At 42.4% G+C, this 27,499-nt stretch overlaps 1 protein-coding gene across 1 annotated transcript in view; it reads right to left on the bottom strand.

Annotated features, from left to right (window-relative positions):
• Window positions 1–13,188: 13,188 nt before the first annotated feature.
• LOC143933261 (uncharacterized) overlaps window positions 13,189–27,499 on the bottom strand; it is a 206,673-nt gene continuing 192,362 nt past the window's right edge. Inside the window, exon 4 of the mRNA XM_077456147.1 lies at window positions 13,189–13,348. The gene's annotated coding sequence lies outside the window, so the exon portion shown is untranslated. The remainder of the gene's footprint in view (window positions 13,349–27,499) is intronic.

Below are 27,499 nucleotides of genomic sequence, written 5' to 3'. Positions count from 1 at the left end.
AGATCTCAAAGATGTAAACTGGATTTTGAATGTCTGCTCTTTTCGCATGGAGTCAATTTGATCAGTAGTCTCCATCCTACAAGGGGGGAGAACTTCTGGCATCAATCGACATCAGGGATATCTTCATGTGCCCATTTTCCCCGCTCACCAGAAATATCTTCTTTTCGAGGTAGAAAATCTTAGTTTTCAGTTTGTAGCTCTGCCTTTCGGTCTAGCTACTGCACCTAGCTACAAGGTATAACGATTATAGCTTACCTAGAGGATTTGCTCTTGTTAGACCAGCCGGTAGCCCGCTAGAGAAATCCTCCTTAAAACCATCAGGGAGCTTAGTATACTTGGGTCTGATCATAGATACAGCCCAGAAAAGGGTAATCTTGCCCCATGCAAAGATCAGTGTCATAAAGAAACTGATTCACGTGGTCAAGGCAAAGAAGAATCCTTCTATTCGAATTTGCATGAGATTGTTGGGAAAGATGGTGGCTTCATACAAGGTCGTTCCTTATGCTCAGTTTCATTCAAAGCTTCTGTAAAACAGCAGCTTTGCTACCCTATCAGCTTGGAACAAGAAAGTCCACGCTCTAGATTGCCCAATGTGTTAGTCTCCAAGGGTGCACCGATCCTCAGTTGGTGGTTGATAACCAAGAATCTGCAGAAGGGAAAATCCTTCCTACCAATTACCTGGAAGGTGGTAACAATAGATGCTAGCCTTTCAGGTTGGGGAGCAGTCCTGGAAGAGGCGACTGGCCAAGGAAAATTACCTTACCCATCAACATTCTAGAAATTTGGACAGCGCGCTTGGCCCTGAGGGCCTGGACGTTTAGGTTACGGAATTGTCTTGTCATGATCCAATCCAAAAATGCCACAGCAGTGGCCTATATCAATCACCAAGGGGGCACGAGAAGTCGCGCGGCCCAAAGAGAGGTGAATCATATACTAGCTTGGGCAGAAAAAAATGTACCTTCATTTCATTCCAGGAATACAAAATTGGCAGCCGGACTACTTGAGTCACCAGCAGATGTTCCCGGGAGAATGGTCCCTTCACCCAGATATCTTCCTGACAATATGTCAAAGATCCCAGACGTGGATCTGTTTGCGTTCAGGTTCAAAAGATCGACAACTTTGTATCAACAAGGGATCTGTTAGCGTACGGAACAGATGTCTTGGTGTTCCTGTAGAATCACTGCACACTGATTTATGCATTCCCTCCCATTTTGCTGCTTCCGCAACTTCTTTGCAGGATCAAGCAGGAAGGGAAGTCAGTGATTCTTGTGGTCCAGAAGATCCTGGTATGCAGAGATCATACGGATGGCGGTAGGGGACCCATGGACTCTACCACCACGTCAAGACCTTTTATATATATATATATATATATATATATATATATATATATATATATATATATTTGTGTTTTTTTAAACAAGCATACAGTCACCAGACTAGTGTAGTGTCATTATAGTGACACAGTACTACTCTGGGAAGGTAAACAGGATTTTTTTTTCTCTTTACACTGTGATTGCTTGTTACAGTGATGATCACTGTGTTGTGCTTTTTAAGGACAGTTTCCCGCACAGTATTTATTAAGTAATTTTTAACAAAGATATTTTTAAGATACAAAATCAATCTATATGACACATTCTATACATGTGAAACTTATTCACGAAGACAAGTGATCATACAAAATAGTTACATTTATTGGTTGACAAAAGACAAATATTTACATAAAAATTAAAATATCCATTGCGTCACATGAACACCTTGACAATTAATGGAAATACCCACAAAATGGGAGGTTGGCTGCTGTGACTTTCAACATGGATTCTCTTACAGAGAAATTACTTTGTGTGACCTCCGAGTTCCAAGGAGCAGGGATCTTCATGAATGTAAAAATATGTATTCATGCATGGTGCATGAGTGTCAGTTTGTCTGGGAGTCTTCCAGTGTCCCCCCCTCCCCCCCCAGGGTATGTCCCCTGAGCTGTCCTATGGCATCTTTCTTGTTTCTTAAATATCCTCTTAAACAAAAAGATCATAAAATGATACTAAGTTCTGCCCAGACGGTATGTGTTCCCTCCTCATTGGCAGGCAACATGTAATGGTTAGCTTTCCCAGTAGTCGAATGATTTTAAGGTAATAGCACCTTCAACCACCAGGTGTCTCACATGTATTTGGTGTGTTATCTCTTTAAATTAATATTTTTTTTACTTCTATAATATGCATTCGTTTTTATATATGTTCTAATGAATATATCTCTAGTGTTCAGGAATGGTAGTAACCGATAGAAAATATGCTTAACATAATTTTGAATAATCCCCATTGTATAAAATGGTTATATATATGTATATCAATGTATATCTATTAAATCTTTAGTCCATTTAGAAAGGACACTGGTTAGATATATATATATATATATATATATATCAAATCAATATCACATAAAATTATTTATCTGGATAACTGGATAATTCTGATATATCCAATATTTGTTTATCTAGACATATGTTCAATTCTTATACAGTGATATTCACGATTATATGTTTTTCATAATACTAATTCGTTGCTAAAACACTTCTACTTATGATCACACTTTCATATATATTTTCTTTATGACAAAGTTCTTTAGATCATTAGATACTAAAATTATAATATCTCTTTGATGACCTACAAATATCACATATTATTTGAATGACTTATAAAAGATCATAGGTACTTTTAAAAATATGTCTGACTTGCATATGCCTCTAACACCATGTTTTGAGATGGACTTTGAGCAGTCCAATAAATGTTTAGATGGCTTAGCTGTGCCCATCAAGTCCCTACAAATCACACAATATGTTTTGTTGGAAAAGGTGTCAGCTATTGAATTTCGTCTTCATGGTTGTATATTGTCCAAACTGTCTTCACTTGCACACAATGGGGGTTCCTAGTTAAGGGCTATTTCCATGTGATCATTCCCTATGCTAGTTTGGTCTTCTCAATCTAACCAACAAAATAAGTACACATCTTTTTGTTTGGTGACAAAAGCTACCATTGTTCCAGTCTCTTGTTTCAACACAGGGTTTGTAAAAGTTACAGATAACTAATCCCCTGCACATTTGGAAAAACAAAAAGTGTAAGATCATGTATTTTGTTTTAAAGGTCTCCAAATGGGTAAAAGTTCAATAATATCAAAATTATAGTTCATCCACTTTTTGAGGCCTACTGAAATCTCTTATCTCTGACAGTGAATATTAAATGTATTTCTTCATGAATTCACAACAACTGTAAAAGCAATTATTTTATGAATGGCTTTAATTCATGAGTCTAGTTTTACTCATTTGCTACTGTGAATGGACACAACTATCACATGGTACAGGGCTGTTGTGATTATCCTTGTACACCTTGTGATCACTGTGACCAATCACAAAGATCACAACAGTAAAAATAATAATCAGGAATGGCTGCTATTTATGACAATTTTTTACTTAGTATGTAAACAATCATAGCGACCAAATGGTACCCGGGCCAATCACAGTGTCCTGGGACTGATCACTGATTCCACCAGATATATGGGTCCTGGGATTGATCCTTCAGTCCAACGGACACATAGGTCGCAAATCACACTGCTGCGCATGACTGAAAGGACATCGTATGACATCCACTCAGGATAGTGGAGCACCGCCTTGGCCATATTATTACACTAGAACAGGCAGGTTAAGCACTGTACATTTATTTACCTCCAGGATCAGCAGGGGTGAGCTTGGATGATCTTGGATTACTCTGCATCTTTTAATGATTTGCTGCCCTGTAGGTGGTCATTTTATTCTGTCAACTTTACATATAAAATAAACATGCACCGGCAACTTTATTAGGTACACCTTGCTAGTACCGGGTGGACCCACTTTTCCTTCAGAACTACCTTCATTCTTCGTGACAGATTCCACAAGGTGATGGAAACATTCTTATAATATTCTGGTCCACATCGACATGATAACAACGCAGTTGCTACAGATTTGTTGGTTGCACAACCATGATGCGTATCTCCCGTTCCTCCACATCCTAAAAGGTGTGCGATTGGATTGAGATTTCGTGACTGCGGAGGCCATTGGAGTACAGTGACCTCATTGTTATGTTCAAGAAACCAGTTTGAGATGATTTGAGCTTTGTGACATGGTGCATTATCCTGCTGGAAGTAGCCATGAGAAGATGGGTACACTGTAGTCATAATAAGACGGATATGGTCAGCAACAATACTCCCACACAATTACACCACCACCAGCCTGAGCCGTTGATACAAGGTAGGATGGATCCATGCTTTCATGTTGTTTATGCCAAATTCTGACCCTACCATCTGAATGTCCCAGCTGAAATTTAGACTCATTAGACCAGGCAATGTTTTTCCAATCTTCTACTGTCCAATTTTGGTTAGCCTGTGCGAATTGTAGCCTCAGTTTTTTGTTCTTAGCTGACAGGAGTGGCAACCCGAGTGGTTCGATGTGTTGTGCATTCAGTAATGAGATTCTACATACCTTGGTAACGAGTGGTTATTTGAGCAACTGTTGCCTCCCTATCATCTTGAATCAGTCTGCCGATTATCCTCTGACCAGCTATGCATTTTCGTCCACACAACTGCCGCTCACTGGATATTCTTTTTCTGACCATACTCTGTAAACCCTAGAGATGGTTGTGCGTGTAAATCCCAGTAGATTAGCAGTTTTGATATACTCATACCAGCCTGTCTGAATTCACTTTCTTCTCCATTATGATGCTTGGTTTGAGCATCAGCAAGTTGTCTTCACATCTAGATGCCTAAATGCATTGAGTTGCTGCCATGTGATTGGCTATTTAACAATTTGTCTTACCAGGCAATTGAACAGGTATACCTAATCAAGTGGCCGGAGTGTGTGTATTTATATTATAATACATTACACACACACATTATATATATTTTTCTCCATAAATTTTGGCCACAATTTATACTGCTACTTATCTTTAGTAAAAATGACCCAAATTAGTGGATATTATTTGGTCTTTGTGAAAGTTATAGAGTCTACAAGCTATGGTGCAAATCATAAAAAATTGATCACACCTGATGTCTTATTTCTTGCGACCCAAACAAGCCAGGAAAGTACAAATACCCCCCAAATGACCTATTTTTTTTGAAAGTAGTCATTCCAAGGCGTTTAGTAAGATGCATGGTGAGGTTTTTGATATTGTCATTTTTTTCCCACAATTCTTTGCAAAATTAAGATTATTTTTTTTTTTTCACAAAACTGTCATTGTAATAGGTTATTTCTCGCCCATGCCATGTGTACAAATTACACCCCAAAATACATTCTGATACTCCTCCTAAGTATTACGACACCACATGTGTGGGACTTTTTCACAGCCTAGCCACTTAGAGAGGCCCAACATGCAGGGGGCACCATCAGGTGTTCTAGGAGTATAAATTACACATCTAACTTCTTGACTACCCATTACACTTTTGAAGGCCCTGGAGCACCAGGACAATGACATGTGACACTGAGGTGGCACTGATGACAGATGGCACTGATAACACATGTTACTGATGACCGATGGCACTAATATGTGGTACTGATGACACGTGACACTGATGACAGGTATACACTAATGACAGATGGCACTAATACGTGGCACTGATGACACGTGACACTGATGACACATGACACTAATGACAGATGGTGCTTGTACGTGGCACTGGGGACAGATCACACAGACAGGTGGCACTGACAGATACTGTGGGCACTTCACTTTTTTATTTTTACTTTCACGCACGCTGCAGCTGTTCGCTTTCCCTCCTCACACGCTGTCTGTGTGTGAGAAGGGAGAGCCGGCAATGAGAGATGATCTCATATGTTTACATATGAGATCATGATTGGCCATTTAGCACGATCTGCGATTGGCTGTGTCCAAGGGCCAACACAGAATTTCCCAGATGTGTGCCCGCGGCAGCACGCAGAAGGGAAATAAAACAAGAGGATGTCCAGGGATCCCTCCCAGCAATTGGAGTCCGCGCTGTAGCCATCTTTCAGCTATATCGCAGATGCCTAGTGGTTAAATCAGATATTTAAAAATAGGCCGTAAAATCCTTTTCTCTGTAATTCACCAACTGACATAGCTTCTCAATTTATGACCATTGGGTTGTTATGCCACCTTCAGGAGAGGACTAGGCATTACATGTTAACGTGATAATAAAACAAGAACTTTCTAGTTCCGCCCAAGGGGCTGACCCTTAGGTAACAACCCCTAAGCATGCTACTGCAGCCTCAGTACGTCAACAAGCAGTATAATGTAAAGAAAAATATGAGGGGCAGGTGCTGTTTCAGTCGGTGACGAAAAACTGCGGTAACAAATGCAACAGTGCATTAACTTAAAGGTACTGCTTTTTACGGAAAAAAAAACAAGGGAAAAAAAAGGGAAAAAATTGCATATGCAATTGCAACTATACAGCCGCCTGCAAAACTTTGCGGCCAAAACAGGCATCACCCAATGATGCACTGACATCTACCTTGTAGAACTTTGTAAACGTGTGGACAGACGACCAGGTCGCCTCTTTACACACTTGAGCGACAGACGCTTGATGTCGGAAGGCCCAAGGCGTAGGCTTGTGCTACAATCTGTCTGATCCACCTGGAAATGGTGGCCGACGAGACTGCCATGCCTTCTTTGGACCAGCCACCGAAACAAACAGTGAGTCTGACTTCCAGAAGGGAGCCGTGGCAGACAAATACACCTTCAGAGCCCGAACCATGTCCAGAGCATGAAGGGCCACCTCCTTAGGAAGTGTCGGCTTAGGACACCAAGATGGTAACACAATGTCCTCATTGATGTAAAACGCAGAGACTAGCTTCGGCAGAAAAGATGGTTGTGAACGCAACACCATCTTATCCTTGTGGATAACCAGATAGGGCGACTTGCAGGACAAGGCCGCCAGTTCCGGAACCCTCCTGGCCGATGTGATGGCCACTAGAAAGACCACTTTCTGTGAAAGAATCAACAGGGCAATCTCTCTGATATTTTAAAATGGTGGTTTTTGAAGCGCCGCTAATACCAGGTTCAGATCCCACGGGGGTAACGGTGGACGCACCAGAGGGATTACATGTCGCACCCCTGAGCAAAAGTACACACTAGAGAGTGAAATGCCAGAGGTCACTGAAAAAGGACAGCCAAAGCTGATATTTGTCCTTTAATGGTGCTTAACGCCAATTTCTGGTCCACCCCTTGCTGAAGAAACAGCAGGATCCTGGATACAGAAAAGGAGCGCAGACACCATCTTTTCTCCTAACACATGGAGATGAAGGCCTTCCAGGTACGAAGATATATCTTCCGAGAAGATTATTTCTGTGCTCTCAACATAGTTGGGATCACAGATTCCGACAGACCCAGGTTCCTCAACACCTGGCTCTCAATAGCCATGCCGTTAAAAAACCAGCGATGGTAAAACAGGATGGAGAATCGGACATTGAGACAGAAGGTCCTCTCGCAACGGCAGTCGCCAGGGAGTGTCTGCCACCAGGCGCACTAGGTCTGCGTACCAAGGACGCTGAGGCCAATCTGGGGTAACCAGTATTACTGGGATCCCTTAGGCTTCAACTCTGCGAAGCAGATGTGGTGATAGTTTCAGTGGAGGAAAGGCGTAGATCAGCTGGAACTGATTCCACGGAGCCACCACCGCGTCTGCCCACGGATCTGGTCTTGAACACGAATCTAGTCACCTTCCGATTGAGACGGGAGGCCAGAAGATCCACGTCTGGTGTGCCCCATCGCAGGCAAAGTAGCCTGAACACCTCCGGATGCAACGCCCATACTCCTGGGTCCAGCATCTGATGACTTAGATAGTCCGCCTGCCAGTTCTCCACACCCGGGATGTAAATGGCCAACAAGGCCGGTACATTTCGCTCTGCCCACCGATGTATGTAGGCGACCTCCCGTGCGGCACCCGAGCTCCTAGTTCCTCCCTGGTGATCAACGTATGCTACAGCAGTGGCGTCGTCCTTGCAGTCTCATTGACCCTGTGGAGAGGCATAGCCTGATCACTCTCAGTTCGAGCAGATTGATCAGCAACTTGGATTCCTCCGTCAACCAAAGGCCCTTAGTCGACTGAACTCCCGCCAGTCCACCCCAGCCGAATAGGCTGGTGTCCGTTGTGATCACCGTCCATTTCAGAGGTAGGAACGACTTCCCAGACTGAAGCACCGGGGACCTCAGCCATCAAATCAGGGAACCCCTGACTAACTGGCTCACCTGGATCTGTCAATCCAGGGACAATGGAGATTTGTCCCACCTTGTCAAGATCTCCTTCTGCAGGACTCTGCTGTGGAACTGGGCATATGGTACTGTCTCGAAGGAGGCCACCATGAGTCCCAGGACTCACATGCAGAAGCACAGCAACTACCACTTGCGGTTCTTCAGCAGTTTTACCACGGCTCCGAGAGTCTGCAGCTTGTCTGAAGGGAGAAACACACTCGCTTCCCTGGAGTCCAGCAGCAAGTCTAGGTACTCCAAATGCTGAGTCGGTACTATCACAGACTTTTTTAGGTTCAACAACCACCCAAATTCTTGCAGGGTCTGCATGGTGATCGCCACATCCTCTTCTAACTCTGAGGCAGAAGAAGCTCTCAGGAGCTCGTCTAGGTAACCCACAATCGCGATCCTGTGTTGCCATAGCAACTCCAACACAGGAGCCAGTACCTTGGTAAAGAATCGAGGGGCTAATACCAAACCAAAAGGTAGAGCCACAAACTGGTAGTGGGCTTCCCTGACTGCAAATCGCAGAAACTTTTGATGCCGGAGGCAGATGGGTATGTGCAGGTACGCATCCTGGATGTCTAAGGATGCCAGGGAGTCCCCTTGATGGAGTGCAGCGACTACTGAGCGAAATGATTCCATTCTGAACCTCTGCACTTTCACAAAGTGATTGAGGGCTTTTAGATCCAAGATTAGCCGTACCCCTTCCTTCTTGGGAACTACAAACAGGTTTGAGTAGAACCCCTGGAAACGTTCCTATTCCGGAACAAGTACAATCACCCCCCGATTCTGCAGGTCCCTTACTGCCCCCAACAGGGCTTCCCCGCGAACTGGGAGAACGGGTATGCTGGAGAGGAAGAATCTGTTTCGCGGCCAAGAGAGGAACTCTATCTTGTAGCCATAGGAAATCAGATCGCAGACCCATTGGTCGGACAGTCGAGATGACCACTGGGCTGCAAACTCCCAAAGGCGACCGCCCACCCGAGACATGGGTGGGGGCAAACCTTCATGCGGTAGCACTTTTGTTCGCATGCTTGTTAGGCTTGCGGTTCCAGGAACGTTTCTGTCCTTCCGTGGTCGTCCTGTCGGGCTGGGACATTTAGCCGAAGTTCCGAGTGGACGAAAAAGCCGCTTGTGAGTGGAAAAAGAGGGCCCTTGCCTATGGCATGGCTCCTTAGCTTTCCTGGCCTGTGGGAGTAGTGTACTCTTACCACCAGTGGCATTTTTAATAATGTCATCCAACGAGGCGCCAAAGAGCCGGTCGCCAAGAAAAGGAAGGGCTTTTTGGATGCCTGGTCAGCAGACCAGCATTTTAGCCAAATAAGGCGCCTCAGCACCACAGCTGACACTGAAGCCCTGGATAACAGGGGGAGGATATCTAGGGCCGTGTCACAAACATACTTAAGGCCTTGCACTAGTTGGTCTGCTAGTTCCACGCAGACAGGAGAAGCCTGCAGTCCACCCAATTCGCGATGCAACAGTTTTGTCCACTCAGTTAATGTCTGCGACACAAGTGCAGATGCCGATACTGGTCGCATGGTTGACCCCACAACCGTAAACAAGGAACGAACCACTGCCTCGGCCTTCCTGTCCGTGGGACCCTTAAATGCAGATGTCGCCTCTATCGGGATCGTGGTTACTTTGTTTAACCTGGATACTGGGGGTCCATGACCGAAGGAGACATGAAAAACACCACTCAGGACACAGCCAGCTATCATAGCCCCCCCACAGTTGAGAGTCCCCACCCGGAGAGCCCCTGCACATGACACATACACCGCTAAGTAGCCACACACAGTATCCCCCACAGGGGGGGGGGGCTAGGGACAGGGAGAGAAGAGAGGGAGGTGAGGGACCCCCAAATCGACCTCCCAGGGAATGCCCAGCTGCTCAGCCCCACCAAGGCAGGGAGAGCTGTACTTACCAGTCCTGAAGAGCTGGGAGACATTCCATTACAGACCCACTCTCTGATCAGTACAGGGTGGCTGCTGGCCTTGGCACACTGACGCAGACATCAGTAGCCCGGTCATATGTGCGCCCCGGAGCATAAAAGCTCACCAACCACCTCTAGAGCTGAGGTACGTCGTGGCAGAAGCTTTGCTTTTTGCGCAAGATGAAAGATCCTGTGATCTGCTATCAACAGCCGGCTGGGTGACAAGCTGGATACTCTTATCCTCGTAGTCTCCCCAGCCTGGCCAGTTAGTGTGTGCAAGTCGCAGCTACGCGCTAGGCCGGGCTGGGGAGACTACGAGGATAAGAGTATCCAGCTTGTCACCCAGCCGGCTGTTGATAGCAGATCACAGGATCTTTCATCTTGCGCAAAAAGCAAAGCTTCTGCGGAAAAACCATGGACCGATGGGCCCGCAGGATTCCTAGATCCTTCTCCTTCACTAGGCAAAATAAAACAGAGGCTGCAGTAGCATGCTGAGGGGTTGTTACCTAAGGGGCCGCCCCTTGGGCGGAACTAGAAAGTTCTAGTTTTACTATCACATGTTAACACGTAATGCCTAGTCCTCTCTTGAAGGTGGCATAACAACCCAATGGTCTAAAGAGAGAAGCTGTGTCAGTCAGTGAATATAAGAGAAATTTAGTTTATTTTGTCTTGATTTACATCTGATTTAGTTATAATGCAGCGTATACATATACAAAGAGAAAGTATGCATACCTCTTGAAATTTTCCATATTTTGTCCTTACAACCAAAAATGTAATTTTTTTTGCCATTTTACTTGATAGACCAACACAAAGTGGCACATAATTGTGAAGTAGAAGGAAAATGATAAATGGTTTTCAAAAGTTTTTACAAATAAATGTGAAAAACTGTGGTGTGCATTTGTAGTCAATACTTTGTAGAACCACCATTTGCTTAAATTACAGCTGCAAGTCTTTTTAGGTATGTCTCTACTAGCTTTGCACATATAAAGTGAGATTATTGCCCATTCTTCTTTGCAACATAGCTCAAACTCTCTCAGATTGGATGAAGAGTGTCTGAACAGCAATTTTTTCAAATCTTGCCACAGATTTGGATTTAGGTCTGGACTTTGACTGGGCCATTCTAACACATGAATGCACTTTGGTCTAAACCATTCCATTGTAGTTTAGGGTCGTCGTCCTGCTGGAAGGTGAACCTTCATCTCAGTCTAGAGTCTTTTAACAGGTTTTCTTCTAAGATTGCCTGTACTTGGCTCCATCGATCTTCCCATCAACTGACCAGCTTCCCTGACCCTACTGAAGAAAAGCATCCCCACAACATGATGCTGCCACCATCATGTTTCACAGTAGGGATGGTGTGTTCAGGGTGATGTGTTAGTTTTCCGCCACACATAGCGCTTTGCTTTTAGTCCAAAGGTTCAATTTTGGTTTCATCTGACCAGAGCACTTTCTTCCACAACATGTTTGCTGTGTTCCCCACATGGCTTCTTGTAAGCTGCAAACTGGACTTCTTATGACTTTCTTTCAACAATGGTTTTCTTCTCGCCACTCTTTCATAACGGCCAAATTTGTGAAGTACACAACTAATAGTTGTCCTGTGGACAGATTCTCCTGCCTGAACTGTGGATCTCTGCAGCTCCTCCAGAGTTACCACGTGCCTCTTTGCTGCTTATCTGATTAATGCGATGTTTGCCCGGCCTGTCAGTTTAGGTGGACAGCCATGTCTTGGTAGGTTTGCATTTGTGCCATACTCTTTCCATTTTTGTTATAACCTAACACTGCATTAAACCTGTCCACAACTTTATCACTGACCTGTCTGGTGTGTTTCTTGGCCTTCATGATGCTGTTCACTAAGGTTCTCTAAGTCTGCTTTCACACCGAGGCGTCAGCAGTAAAGAGCCACTATTTTAAGCAGCACTTTACCGTAGTTTTTGCTGAGGTTGTGGGCTGCTAGAAGGCCTTTTTTAAACCCTGCTAGCGGCCACAAAAAGGGTTAAAAGGACACACAAAGCGGCGCTGCCCAATCATTTCAATGGGCAGGAAGCTTTAGGAGAGGTGTATACACCACTCCTTCACTGCTCCAAAGATGCTGCTTGCAGGAGTTTTTTTTTAGCATCCTGCCAGTGCATCGCCTCAGTGTGAAAGAGTGCTTTCACACAGACTGCAGGGGAACAGTTTTTCAGGCGCTTTACAGGCACTATTTTTAGCCAAAAGGCACCCAAAAAAACTCCTCAGTGTGAAAGAGGTCTTACAAACCTCTGAGGGCTTCACAAAACAACTGTATTCACACTGAGATTATATTACACACAGGTGGACTCTATTTACTAATTAGGTGACTACTGTAGGCAATTGGTTCCACTAGATTTTACTTTTATGTATCACAGTAAATAAAGGGGGCTACATACAAATGCATGCCACACTTTTCAGACATTTATTTGTAAAAAAAATTTACTTTAACTTCATAATTATGTGCCACTTTGTGTTGGTCTGTCACATAAAATCTCAATAAAATACATTTATGTTTTTGGTTGTGACATGACAAAATGAGGAAACGTTCAAAATGAATACTTTTTCAAGGCACTGTATCTTTTGATTTATTGTTCATTGACTAGTGTTTTTTTCTTGTGTTTACCAATGGGCAATTTCTGTGGGGCGGACTCAAGCAGAAGGTGTAGGGCAATGTCCCAGATTTGGATCCAAGAGCCCTGGATCTAGAAACTTATTTTAATTAGTTGAGATAAGTACATATGTCTACTTTATTTATGTATACTTTGTCTAATATAGCTCTTGAGTTAAAACTGCCATGGGAAACCAAATTACAGAGTTGCTTCTTGGAAATGACGTGTATGCTGCGAGGGAATTATCTTAAGGTTACCAATCATGATGGCCAAATACAACAAATGATAGTGCAAAATGCCACACATAGAACAGAAAGAAGTACAAGAATAGAAAATTACAACAGGAAAATCATAGTGAATAAAAATAAAATATTAATTAGGGATTTGTTGGCTTACAACAATGGCCAAGTATACAAATGGCACATGACACACATACCTAGAAATCATGAGGTATGGCGTTATCAAAACAATAAATCTACACATAAAAGGTACTGAATCCGAAAATGACCTTTACTTCCTCTCTTCTGTTTCTTCACAGTATATGGCAGAATTTCAAGAACCTGTCACAGAACACACAGTCAGAAGTAAATTTAAAGTTAGTGGTGGGTATAGATTACATTAAACACAAGTCAAAAGGTCAAAACACCAGTAACATCATATCAGACAATTTGGCATCTGATATGTTAGGGCTAGGCCATATTTATCAGTGTATAACATGCACTTTTTGTCCCCTTAAAATCAGGGGAAAATCGTGGGTACGTGTTATACGCCGATCCCCCGCTGATTGTGAGCCTGTGGGCGGCTTTTGGCCGTTCTCGGCAGACGAAAGATGCCGAGAACGGCTGAAAGCCGTCAAGAATGGCCGAGAGCTACCGAGTGCCGCCGAGATACACCGAACATCCAGCTCTGTATCTCAGTGGCGCCATTTTTAAATGGCAAAGCTGAAAATGAAACTGACAAGGCTGCAAATGACACTGACAAGGCTACATGACAAAGCTGCATATCACACTGACAAGGCTGCATGACAAAGCTGCAAATGACACTAACAAGGGTGCAATGATGCACAAGGCTGCAGATGGACACTGATAAGACTGCATTGATGGGCATTTAAATGTAAAGTTTTTTTTCCTTAAACTTCCCTTGGGGTGCGTGTTATACGCCGATAAATGCGGTATATATTTTTTACATTTGGCTGTATATTTCTTGCTATGACCATAATTTACCACCAAAGAACAGAAAATAAGTTCTCCTGCCAATCGCAATGAAACCACATATGTGTATGTTAGTAATAGGGTCCAGAAACAATGGTGCACATTTTGCATTTTTTTTTTATCCTGCCAAAAACACACTGTTAAGGATACAAATTTAAACTTTTTTTTATTTCTACCCATCATATCATGCTGAGTGTGACCTTTGACCCCGACCTTAACCCTAACCCTGGTAAATTTTGATCTTGTTATTTTTTTTTCACACTTTTTTTATATACAGCTTCATTTCCAGCAAGAACAGGAAGATACAACGTATCTTCTTCTCCATTCAGAAAAATAAGTAAACACAGGGGCGGCTCATGTGACTGATTATATTGAAAGCCAATTCAAGGCTATCACATTGATCAGGTTTCCCAGGTCACGATCATTGGCAAGAGCCCAGTCTCTGTCCTGGAAGCATGCTGTGCAGCATGCTCCCAGCACAAAGAGATACGTAGTAGATATGTAGCGCCATGAAAAAAAAACACTTCTGTGACGCCGCATATATGCGTACAGTCAGAAGGAAGGGGTTAATGTACTCCAAGGAGAAAACACCTTACCAGAAAGTAAGGGATGGAAGACCTGGAAGTTTGGAAAATGTTACCATCAATGATATTAGAGCTCGGAAAGATTTAATTTCCATATGGGAGGAGGGTAATCCCAATGAGCAAACAAAAGGCAAAAACATAAGATTGAGCATTTACCAATACTAGGCAATCAGACAAAAAACAATCTATATTCATGCCAATATTGTGGTCCTTATGCATTAAAAAAAGAAAAACACAACAACTCTCACATTGTTGTGAAACCCTAGGATAAATGAGTCAATATGTATTATCAATAGTATCAATATTATCAATCAAGAAACACAGAATTTTGGTAAAGTACAGCATCCAAAAATTATAACCTTCTACTCATTACCCAAAACCCACGTAAGCCTGATTATGCCCCCTGGCTGCCCCATAGTATCTGGAATAGGCAATTTAATGGAGAGAGACAGTTATATGGTAGATGACTGTCTAAAGCCACATAACAGCTCTCCCTTCCTATATTCAAGACACCCATGATAATTTCAAAGGTGAATATGTACCAGCTGAGGCTTAGTTTGTTACTATGGATGTAGAAATGCTCCATCCCACATGCAAAGAGAGAAGAATTAATTAGGGAATTCCTTCAGGACAGAAACAGTACATTCTATCCTTTCAAGTGTTTTATTCTTGAGCTCCTTACTCACATTTACACTAAGAATGTTTTTGGGGACTCCCAGTTCCTCTAGGTGCAATGGGGACGCAGTGTGCCTCACTGTATGCAAACATGTACCTGCAGGGCGGGAAAGATGCCCATTTAAGGAAATATTTTTTACTTTTTGCTATAATATCCCCCAAAAATATACAAAAAAAAAAAAAGAAGTTATCACCTCTACAAAATAGGGGACAGTTTTATGGCATATTTATTTTTTTTTTTTACTAGTAATGGTAGCGATCTGCAATTTTTATCGTGACTGTGACATTATGGCAGACGGATCGGACAATTTTGACACCATTCAAATTTATACAGTGATCAGTGTGATTAAAATTGCATTGATTACTGTTTAAATGTGACTGGCAGTGAAGGGGTTAACACTAGGTGGCGCTGTAGGGGGAGTGATTCTAACTGTGGGGGAAGGGGTAAAACTGCGGCGGCTAAATAGCTTGGAGTGTCTACTTTCCAAAATGGGGGGTCATTTCATGGGGTTTTGTGCTATCTTGGCATTTTATGGCCTTCATACCTGTGATAGGCAGTGAAGAGTAAAATCAAAAATTTACACCCTTCGAAATCCTGAAGCCAGTGATTTGTTTTTGGGTCCTGTTCGTGGCTAGGCTTCCAAAAAGACTCTCATGAGGTATCCCCGTACTCTGGAGAAGTGGCAGAATGCATTTTGGGGTGTAATTCCACATATAACCATGCCGGTTTGAACAATATATAATTTAGTGACAACTTTCTACAAAAAAAAAAAAAAAATGTAATTTTCCCAAGACTTGTACAAAAGGTAAAATATTCCATGGAGTCCACATGCCTATCAGCAAATAGCTTGGGGTGTCTACTTTCCAAAATGTGGTCATTTGGGGGGGGGGTTGAACTGTCCTGGCATTTTATGCACAACATTTAGAATCTTATGTCACACATCACCCACACTTCTAACCTCTTGAAGACAAGAAAATTACTTTGAACCCCCAAACATTATATATTTTAATGGTGGGTGTTGCATTTTTTTTACACAGTATTTGCGCAGCGATCTTTCAAAGGTAATTTTTTTGTAAAAAACACTTTTTTCAAATTGAATGCATTAAAACACACTATATTGCCCTAATGTTTGATTAAATAAAAAAGATGATCTTATACCGAGTACATGGATACCAAACACAACACGCTTTAAAATTGCGCACAAACGTGCAGCAGCGGCATACTACATACATTTTTAAAAGCATTTACAGGTTACCATTTTAGATCTACAAATGAGGTCTACTGCTAGAATGACTGCCCTCGATCTGACCTTTCGAGGTGATGCATGACATGCATGGTACAATTCCTGTTTACATATGACACCAGACCGATGCTTGCTTTCGCCTTTGCGTGTGAGCATGGGATGGGGAGACAGGGGTGCTTTTTTTTTAATTATTATTTTGTTTTTTTATTATAGTTTTAAACTGTTACTTTCATTTATTTATTTATTTTAATCATTTTTATTGTTATGTCATGGAAGGTAAATATCCCCTATGATAGCAATAGGTAGTGACAGGTACTATTTAAAAAAAAAAAAAAATTGGGGACTATAAGACCCTAGATCTCTCCTCTGCCCTCAAAGCATCTGAACACACCAAGATTGGCGTGATAAAATGCTTTGCCAATTTCCCATATAGTGACTTTGAAACTGTCACTAAATGCTCGTAGCTTCCTTTTTTTAGGGCCATTGTTATATTCTTAATATCTAAATTTTAATTGGCTTTATTATATTTTATTTGGAACATGAATTCTCCATTGTGTGAAAGGAAAACTTTGAATCAATTAATCCTATGTTATGACTTGCGGTAATTGAAAAAGTAAACATTTAAAACCTGTCAGGATTTTGATGAATATTATATATCTTATATATGCTTTTAGAGATCTATGCCTATGTAACTGATGTTTAGTTTTACTTGTCCCAACTCATGAGTATTAACATATGGTAGCTTTACTATAGTAACCACTCTTTAGCCCACACCCTTGTGAAGGAGGGTTTATTCTTTTGGCGCGAAATCAGAAACTTGTGTTGATATAATCAAAATGCGGAAGGGCAGACGCTCTCTTGAACTCCTACAGCTTTGAAAGACACATCTCAGCAAATATACATCTCAGCACATACACTTTTCAGCATACAAAGGGTTATTCCGCCATTTTAGATAAGTACAATAGAACACATGGTCAAGCTTGAAGACTTATTTTTTATATCTTTAATAAGAAAGAACGATACTAATAATTTTATCATTGTACTATTTTTGTAAGTATTCTTTTCTATTTTAAGTGTGTACAATAAAATCACACTTTTTGATTTACGCTGACTCAGAACTAATTAAGGAAATTCGTCTCACAATCTCAATCGGTCTCACCAGATATATATACATTTTCAGAAGAACGGAAGGCGACGGCGGCGACAGAAGACCGGGCCACCGCCTGTAAAAGAGCTATAAGAAGGCGCGGTGGCCCGGCAGAAGAACCGAAGAGGGGGACAAGACCCCCGAAGTCGGGAGAAGAGGCCGGCGGCGAGGAAGAAAGTCGGACTCCTCCGCTAGCAAAAGAGCTACAAGAAGATAGCGGAGGAGTCCGGCGAGAAGACCCCCGGAGCTGTGCAATAAAATATTTTAACCCTGTGTTGTGTTTTTTTTGTACTTTTTTTCACAGGTGAATGGGTAGGGGTACATTGTACCCCATACTCATTCACATAGGGTGGGGGGCCGGTATCCGGGGGCACCCTTATTAAAGGGGGCTCCCGGATTCCGATAAGCCCCCCGCCCGCAGACCCCGACAACCAACGGCCAGGGTTGTCGGGAAGAGGCCCTTGTCCTCATCAACATGGGGACAAGGTGCTTTGGGGTGGGGGGGCCGCGCGGCCCCCCTTCCCCAAGGCACCCCCCCATGTTGAGGGCACGCGGCCTGGTACGGCTCAGGAGGGGGGCACTTGCTCGCCCCCCTTTCCTGGCCGGCCGGGTAGCGTGCTCGGACAAGGGTCTGTTGTGGACTTGTGGGGGGAACCCCACGCCGATTTTTTTCGGAGTTGGTGTTCCCCTTTAAGTCCTCAGTCGCGGGCCCCGCCTACCTGGATACCCGCTCGAAATGAGCGGACTTTTCTCCGGGCGGGAAAAGTCCGCTCATTTCAAAAGTAGGGCGGACTGGCACACACACGGGCGGATTGTCCGCCGAAATGCGAGTCCGACGGACTGTATTACGGAAATTCCGAAATACTTAGTCCGCTAGACTGCACGCTGAAAAAGTCCGCTGAAGCCCACACACGAGCGGACTGTCCGCTGAAATGTGTTTCGGCGGACTAAGTAGGCCAGACAGTCCGCCCGTGTGTACGCGGCTTAAGTCTGCTTAAAACCCAATTACTGCAAGCTCAGTCTCCTGAACATGCTCAGTTTTTAAAAATGGAGGATCGTGAACATGTGACAAAGTTGGATATGAGTGATAATGATGAAACAATGTATTCTGATGAGTCAATTGTTAATATTTCCTCAGACAATGAAAGTGGGAAGTCAGTTGACTTCAATAATACTGATATTAAGCAGAAATGTAAATTTTCATCGCCATATGCTCAGAGGAAAGTTTATACAAAAAGAGCAACTCTTAAATGAGAGGGTCACATATCTAGAGTTTGTTTGTTGGCTAATAATAATGATATACAAAAGAGGTTGTATTATCCGAAAACCTTGCCAAGGCGTCATGAGGTATATTCTGTACGCTGGTGTAGTAATTTGAAGTATAGAGGTCATAATAATCAAACTTATTTCCCTTCTAAGACCCAAAGGCAAAGATTGCAAACTAAAAATAGTCCATTAAGACAGGAAAGGTTTTATTATGTAGCATATAACATTGTGAAAACAGTTAGTAGTCCTTAAATTAACTGCAGATATGGTAAGAATTTTCTGGTTGATGTTTACTTGCTATGAATAAGGTTGATGATTTGAGCTTAAGAGATTTGGTTTTGATGTTTGTAATATTATTGAGGATTTTGATATATTTTTAATATTTTCAAGGATAATCCATTGGATTATTATTTTTTATCAATGTTTCATTGTTATGATTATTATGTTTTTTATTTTTGTTTTGTTCAGGCTGAACATTGAAAGGTTTAGTTCACCTGAAAAGAAGGGTAAAAGAATAGCTTTGTACTCAGTAACTGAATACATTTTCAGCATGGTACTCAATTAGTAACTAAATACATTTTCAGCTTGGTATTCAACAACAGAGAGTTAGCTGTAGGCAGTAGGACTACAGACACATTCAATTAGCTAAGAAAACAGATTTGTATTGAGAATTAGTAGTTCAACCTGAAATGGTCTCAATGTTGTGAAGAAAATAGACACACAGATTCCTTCAATTTCAGAGGAACAAAAAGGACATGTCGCTTTTTTCTTCTCCATCGGGTGTCACAAAATTATTTTGGGTCATTAGACCATAAGTTTGTGTCATGACTAAAAAGGGTTTTTGTGTTTAATATATCACAACACCTACAGGTGGGATTCACTAATGATGATGCTTTAATTATTGTTGGGATGTTGATTAATCATGTTTTTCTAGTTTGGGGTATACCAGCACACCTCAGTAGTGACAGAGGATGTGTAAAATCTTGGGAATAGAACAGAGATTTCATGTATCGTATCATCCACAGTCTGCAGGTATTGTTGAGAGGATGAATCGGACAATTAAATCTAGGATTGAAAAAAATACTGGTGGACAGAGGAAATACTTGGGTTGATGTTGTTCCATTTATTCTAATGGATGTAAGAAGCACAATTTCTGCTGCTGCAAAGTATTCTCCTTTTGAGTTTAAAAGGAAAATGGCGTTTGTGTTACCTCGTGAATTTTTTTTTGTTTTCACTTCAAAAAGAGGCTATAGAGAAGTCAAATTGATTGCAGATGTTAAGAAAAAAAATGATTTCTCTACAAATTTCCAGTTGAGAAAGGAAGTTAATTCATGATAAAAAGTGTCATTGTGTTAACTAAAAATATATGTCTTTTATATTACAATGTTTCTTGATTAGTGATGGACGAACTTCCGAAGGGACGTTTTCGCGAACCGCGAACGCGGCCGATAGTTCGCGAACCGAAACGTTCACGGCGGGCCCCATTGACTTCAATGGGAGGCGAACTTCACAAACCTACAGGTCAAATTTGAAGCCACAAAATAATTAATAGCTGTGCAAACATAGTCCCACCACATGGCCAATGACATAACACATGTATAAGGTGAATCTGGGATCGACAACTACAAGCATTCTTTTTTTATATGGGAAATTGTTGTGAAAATTCAGGACTGTGGAGCACATAAGGCAATGGAGGAGAGGGAAGGTCAGGGACCAGGGTAGGCAAAGAAGAGGGAGCAGGAAATGATCACCAGCAGCGTGACATACAGCAATGACACCTGCACCGTGATAGAGTGATCCGACAACAGCACCGTGATAGAGAGCACTGACATCAGCAGCGTGACATAAAGCACTCACACCAGCACCGTGATATACAGCACTGACAGCAGCACCCTGATAGAGAGCACTGACATCAGCAGCGTGACATAAAGCACTCACACCAGCACCGTGATATACAGCACTGACAGCAGCACCGTGATAGAGAGCACTGACAGCAGCGTGACATACAGCAATGACACCTGCACCGTGATTGAGTGATCTGACAACAGCACCGTGATAGAGAGCACTGACAGCAGCGTGACATAAAGCACTAACACCAGCACCGTGATAGAGAGCACTGACATCAGCAGCGTGACATAAAGCACTCACACCAGCACTGTGATATACAGCACTGACAGCAGCACCATGATAGAGAGCACGGACATCAGCAGCGTGACATAAAGCACTCACACCAGCACCGTGATATACAGCACTGACAGCAGCACCGTGATAGAGAGCACTGACATCAGCAGCATGACATAAAGCACTCACACCAGCACCGTGATATACAGCACTGACAGCAGCACCGTGATATACAACACTGACACCTGCACCGTAAGCAGCCCCAGGAGGAAGTCAGCATAGCACAGGGATGGTGGGAGCCCCTCATAATGAGCATAGCACAGGGATGGTGGGAGCCCCTCATAATAATTAGCCCCAGGAGGATGTCAGAATAGCACAGGGATGGTGGGAGCCCCTCATAATAAGCAGCTCCAGGAGTAAGTCAGCACAGGGATGGTGGGAGCCCCTCATAATGAGCATAGCACAGGGATGGTGGGAGCACCTCAAAATATGCACAGCAGAGGTACAGCCCCAGGAGGATGTCAGCACAGCACAGGGATGGTGGGAGCCCCTCATAATAAGCAGCCCCAGTAGAAATATGACATCGCTCAACCTCTTCAAAGAGGAGGGTACGGGCATATAGTACGGTGTGCTTTTTTTGGACAAGGAAGTGAGCCAAATGAAGAACGAAGGTCTCTGTGCTCGATTAAAAAAAATTGTTTATAGACATATACATGGTCTACTGGTCACATGTGTTGAATTCCTCCGAGATCCATGCCTCATTCATTTTTAGAAATGTGAGGTAGTTAACACTGTCGTGAGCTAGGCGAGTACGCTTATCGGTCATGATCCCCCCTGCTGCGCTGAACGTCCTTTCGGACAGGACACTGGATGAGGGGCAAGCCAACAGTTCGATTGCAAATTAGGCAAGCTCTGGCCAGAGGTCAAGCCTGCCCACCCAGTAGTCCAGGGGTTCATCCCTCCTCAGAGCGTCCACATCGGCCGTTAACCCGATGTAGTCAGACACATGAAGTTACCAGTCCTTATAAGGACTTTTGTGGACCAAGTAGGTTGTGTGTGAGTGATTAGCAGACTGTACGTCAGTCCCTATACCGATGAAGGACTGCTGCAGTATAGGGCAGCGATCAGCAGTAGTGCACCTCAACCCTATGTATTGTGGACCGATACCAGTCCTTATAGAATGGCAGACTGTACCTCACTCAACCCTATGTACTGTAGTACCCTATACCTTACCAGTCCTTATAAGGACCTTTGTGGACCAAGTAGGTTGTGTGTGAGTGATTAGCAGACTGTACGTCAGTCCCTATACCGATGAAGGACTGCTGCAGTATAGGGTAGCGGTCAGCAGTAGTGCACCTCAACCCTATATATTGTGGACCGATACCAGTCCTTATAGAATGGCAGACTGTACCTCACTCAACCCTATGTACTGTAGCACCCTAGACAGACCAAGTTACCAGTCCTTATTAGGAGCCTTGTGGAACAAGTGGGTTGTGAATGATCAGCAGACTGCAGCAGAAGGGCAGCAGTCACGTATAATATTCTTTCTATATTTGGAAGAAAGAATATTATACGTGTATAAGCCTATTACCATACCACTGATACCAGTCCTGAAAAGAACCTTTGTGGAACTAATAGTAACAGCTACTGATTAAACTGACCCTCACTGCCTCACACACTGCTTCCTGCCTGTCCCTATATAAACTGACAAAACAGAGGCTACTGGAACAATAATTGAAATAGCACTTTTGTGGACCTGATAGTAACAGCTAATGACTAAACTGGCTGTCCCTGCAGCACACACCGTCCTGTCCCTTTCTCTAAACTGACAAAAGATACTCAGGCTGCTGCAACAATCACTAGCACAGCACTGCCTATCCTGAACTACACCTAACACCTCTACCAGTGCTGAAAAGAACTTTTGTGTACCAAATAGCTAGTGATTTGGGTCACTGTAATCTCTCCCTGCTCCACACAGCAACCTCTCCCTATAGTGACAGAAGAAAGAATGTAAAATGGCTGCCGGATCGGGTGTATTTATAAGTTAGGGGGAATGTCCAAGTGTCCATGTGCTGTAATGTCTCAATTGGCTGTCCTGTACCCCATGATGGATGTGTCATCATAGGTCAAAGTTCTTTTACACAGTAAAGACGGAAGTCCGCCGGGCGAACGGCGCAAATAGTCAGCCGAACGGGCGTAATTTGCCGCGAAACGACCGCCGGGCGAACCATTCAGCCATCACTATTCTTGATTAGGAGATTATTAAGAAATAATTTGTATATATACTGATATGTAGTATTTGTTTTAAGGTAAAAAGGATTGTGTATGTTTAAAATGTTTTTATACATATCAGATTTGTAGCCTACCCTTAGGAATTTAGAATGAGTAACACCCATTGTTTTAGAAAGGTGGGAGGAAAATTGCTCATTCTGTGGCACTGTCTTGCCCAGAAGGAAAAGGGTGGGGGCTGGTGTTTTAGCAGTTGATCTTGTACAATTAATGGAGTGCACACATTCCAGAAAAATTTTCACTCCAGTACACACAAGACCTATATATATCATGAAGAATTGTTATTAAATCCACACACATCGCATACTATGAGTATCGCCTCTGATCTATATCGTTATAGTATCATATAAAGTACCATCATCCAGCAGTTGTAGTTTTAAAGGAGAAAAGCTTGAATGGGAATACCGGGTAGTCGCTCACACCAACCCCATACGTAGTTCCATTCAGCCATATAAAAAAATTGTGGCTCTCGCGATTCATCGTTCTAGGTCTTAAGTCAATCCTACCTTTTCTCTCACTTCACTGGTTTACCATCACAAGGTTTCCTTTTTCCCTCTCCTTTCCTTCTCTAACTAAAGGTATATCCTTTATTTAATTTGGTAATTTATTATAACCTTATTTATTCAGAGCCGGCTTTTACCAATCCCCCATGTTCACCGTGGGGGGACTTTATGAATTTCCCTGCCTGCAGCCTGTTCCTTAAAGTGGGGTGAGCTGAAATCCTTTCTAAATATATAAGGAATTTACTTATGTGAAATGAATAATATTATGATAACTTAATTGCTCATGTATTCTTTTATGTATGTATTATTTAATGTTTGTGATATTTTTATATAGATACCCTCCTGAAGAAGCAGGCCTTTTCCCGCGAAACTAGTCGAGGAAAAAAAAAATTTTTGTGCACCTTTTATGGTGGAATGTTTCCTGTGGAGAACCCGTCAGGAATACTCTAACTGTGATGTGCATATTATTGTACTTCTTCAAGTGATACTCTATTATTGTTTTGTTTTATACCTTTATTAAAATTATGTTGATTTTAAATTTCATTAGCGTTTGTCCATTACCAAGTACCGGTATAGTCCAATTTATTATATGGCTGAATGGAACTACGTATGGGGTTGGTGTGAGCAACTAACCGATATTCCCATTCAAGCTTTTCTCCTTTAAATCCACACACATATCGGATTTAATTTTCATTGTAAGAATAATCTATTTTTGATATTCTACAATCCATATTGTTTTTTGTAACATTTTGTTATTAAACCAAAATTATCTTTTGTACAAGATAAGCGGTCTATCAAGTTGACCAGGAACAGAAAGGTTTATTTAAAATAAAATTAGATATTGTTGGCACAAGTCTAAGACAGAAAGGATAAAGATGATTAAAGAATTGTCACATGTGAGGTCACACCCAGAGATGGTGAGAAGCATGTCACAGGCAGAGCTAGAGTTTCAGGAGTTGGAACATGGAAAAGTAATTGGGAAGGTCCATGGACATTTTGGGATGTTCAAGGGGTACAAATATCTTCTTAGTTCAGTAAAACATATATGTAGAAAGAAAAATGTGGGTATAACAAGTTGTATATGCCGAGATAATGATGCTGCATTCCTTTTTTCAGGAATGAATTATAAAAATCTAATCTGGAGGAATCATGGATCCCAAAAAGATGAAAAGATGTCAGCACAACAAATGAAAAGTGTAAAAGAGAAAATTTATCCTCATCGCAGGATTCATCTTTTCCCTAGTGACAATTTTATTTGATATACATCAAGAACTGCTCAAGTTATGCAAAGACTAACAGGATTGAAGAATTACACAACAAAGATCACATGTTATTCAGAAATAAGAGAGATGTAGACACTGATATCATTACAGATGAACAAAAAGATAACAATGCTGATATCATTACAAAGGACAAAAACGATATTGATATTAACCACTTTCAGACCGGACCATTTTGCTGGTCAATGACCAGAGGTCTTTTTACAATTTGGCACTGCGCTGCTTTAACTGGTAATTGCGCGGTCATGCAATGTTGTACCCAAACAAAATTTGCGTCCTTTTTTTTCCCACAAATAGAGCTTTCTTTTAAAGGTATTTGACTGACTCTGCGATTTTTATTTTTTGCGATATAAACGTAAAAAGACCGCAAATTTTGAAAAAAATGATATTTTCTACTTTTTGTTATTAGAAAAATCCAATAAACTCAATTTTAGTCATACATTTAGGCCAAAATGTATTCAGCCACATGTCTTTGGTAAAAAAAAAAGTCAATAACTGTATATTTATTGGTTTGCGCAAAAGTTGTCACATCTACAAACTAAGGTACGTTTTCTGGAATTTACGCAGGTTTTAGTTTATGACTGCCTATCTCATTTCTTGAGGTGCTAAAATGGCAGGGCAGTACAAAACCCCCCCAAATGACCCCATTTTGGAAAGTAGACACCATAAGGAAATTGATAAGAGGCATGTTGAGCTTATTGAATATTTTATTTTTTTGCCTCAAGCGATTGAATAATGACAACATTTTTATCTATTTTTTTACACAAAGTTGTCACTAAATGATATATTGCTCACACATGCCATGGTTATATGTGGAATTGTACCCCAAAATACATTCTGCTGCTTCTCCTGAGTACGGGGATACCACATGTATGAGATTTTTTGGGAGCCTAGCTGCGTATGGGGCCCCGAAAGCCAAGAACCGCCTTCAGGCTTTCTAAGGGCGTAAATTTTTGAGTTCACTCCTCACTACCTGTTACAGTTTTGAAGGCCATAAAATGCCAAGATGGCACAAAACCCCCACAAATGACCCAATTTTAGAAAGTAGACACCCCAAGCTATTTGCTGAGAGGCATGTTGAGTCCATGGAATATTTTATATTTTGCCGCAAGTTGTGGGAAAATTACAAAATTTTTTTTTTTTTTTTTTTTCACAAAGTTGTCACTAAATGATATATTGCTCACGCATGCCATGGGCATATGTGAAATGACACCCCAAAATAAATTCTGCTGCTTCTCCTGAGCACGGGGATACCACATGTATGGGGTTTTTTGGGAGCCTAGCCACGTACGGGGCCCCGAAAACCAAGCACCGCCTTCAGGCTTTCTAAGGGCGTAAATTTTTGACTTCACTCCTCACTACCTATTACAGTTTTGAAGGCCATAAAATGCCAAGATGGCACAACCCCCCCCAAATGACCCCATTTTGGAAAGTAGACACCCCTAAATTTAGGGGTACACTAGTGAGACTCACAGGTAAAAAAGCACCTAGGCTGTCAGCGACTGTATCAAAACGCAAAAAAAAAAAAACTGTTAGCGATCGCAGGGATCAGGCCTGACTCTGCGAATGCTGCAGTTATGTGTGTTGTGTTTTGTAAGTGACAGTGATCGATCGATACTGCACTTGGGTGGGCTGGTCTGGGCTTGGCGGAGGGGCTAAACACAGGTGCTAGCAGGTATCTGGGCTGATCCCGCTAACAATGCGTTTTGGGAAACCTAAACTGCTGGCGACGCTAATATAGATCTGATCAGATACTATATTACTAAGGGAGGTGTATGCTTTGCGCGTGGGTGTTAGCGGTACTGGCACTAACCTGACGCTGCCTGGGGCGACGCAGACCTTATCTGACCCTCAAACTTTTATCACCCGCCGGGTGATCAGGGGGTTAAACCTTTATTAGGTAATAATGGCGGGTGACCTGAAACTATAAAAAAATAACTAACCAACCAGCGTCACCTGTAACAGTTATATGGTGATCACTGGTGAAAGGGTTAACTAGGGGGCAATCAGGGGGCTTTATGCGGTAGTATATGGGGGTCCCTGGCGCTATAAAAAGCTGCGGCGAACCTAAATACCTACCTGCCTAACTAGCGTCACCTGTGACACTAATACAGCGATCAGAAAAACGATCGCTTATTAGGCTGGGTTCACACTGGAGCGATGCGGGAACGCCACAAATCTGTGGCGGGTTCCCGCATCACACTGCCCTATGCGAACTGCTGGGAGTGTCAGTGAAATGTTAATGACACCCCCAGATCAGTTCGCATATCGCAGCGCGATCTGCAAACTCGGACATGAATCGGATCGCATGGTGTGAACACCCATGCGATCCGATTCTGCTGCGGACCAAAAAAAGGGTCCTGTGCGAGTTTGCGGCGGGTGCGACGCGAA

Source organism: Lithobates pipiens, unplaced genomic scaffold (genome assembly GCF_037356315.1).
Source record: "Lithobates pipiens isolate NorthernLeopardFrog02 unplaced genomic scaffold, aLitPip1_a1.2 Scaffold_27, whole genome shotgun sequence".
Taxonomy (NCBI): domain Eukaryota; kingdom Metazoa; phylum Chordata; class Amphibia; order Anura; family Ranidae; genus Lithobates; species Lithobates pipiens.
Note: the sequence above shows the minus strand (reverse complement) of the source record. Positions and strands in the feature narration are given on the sequence as shown.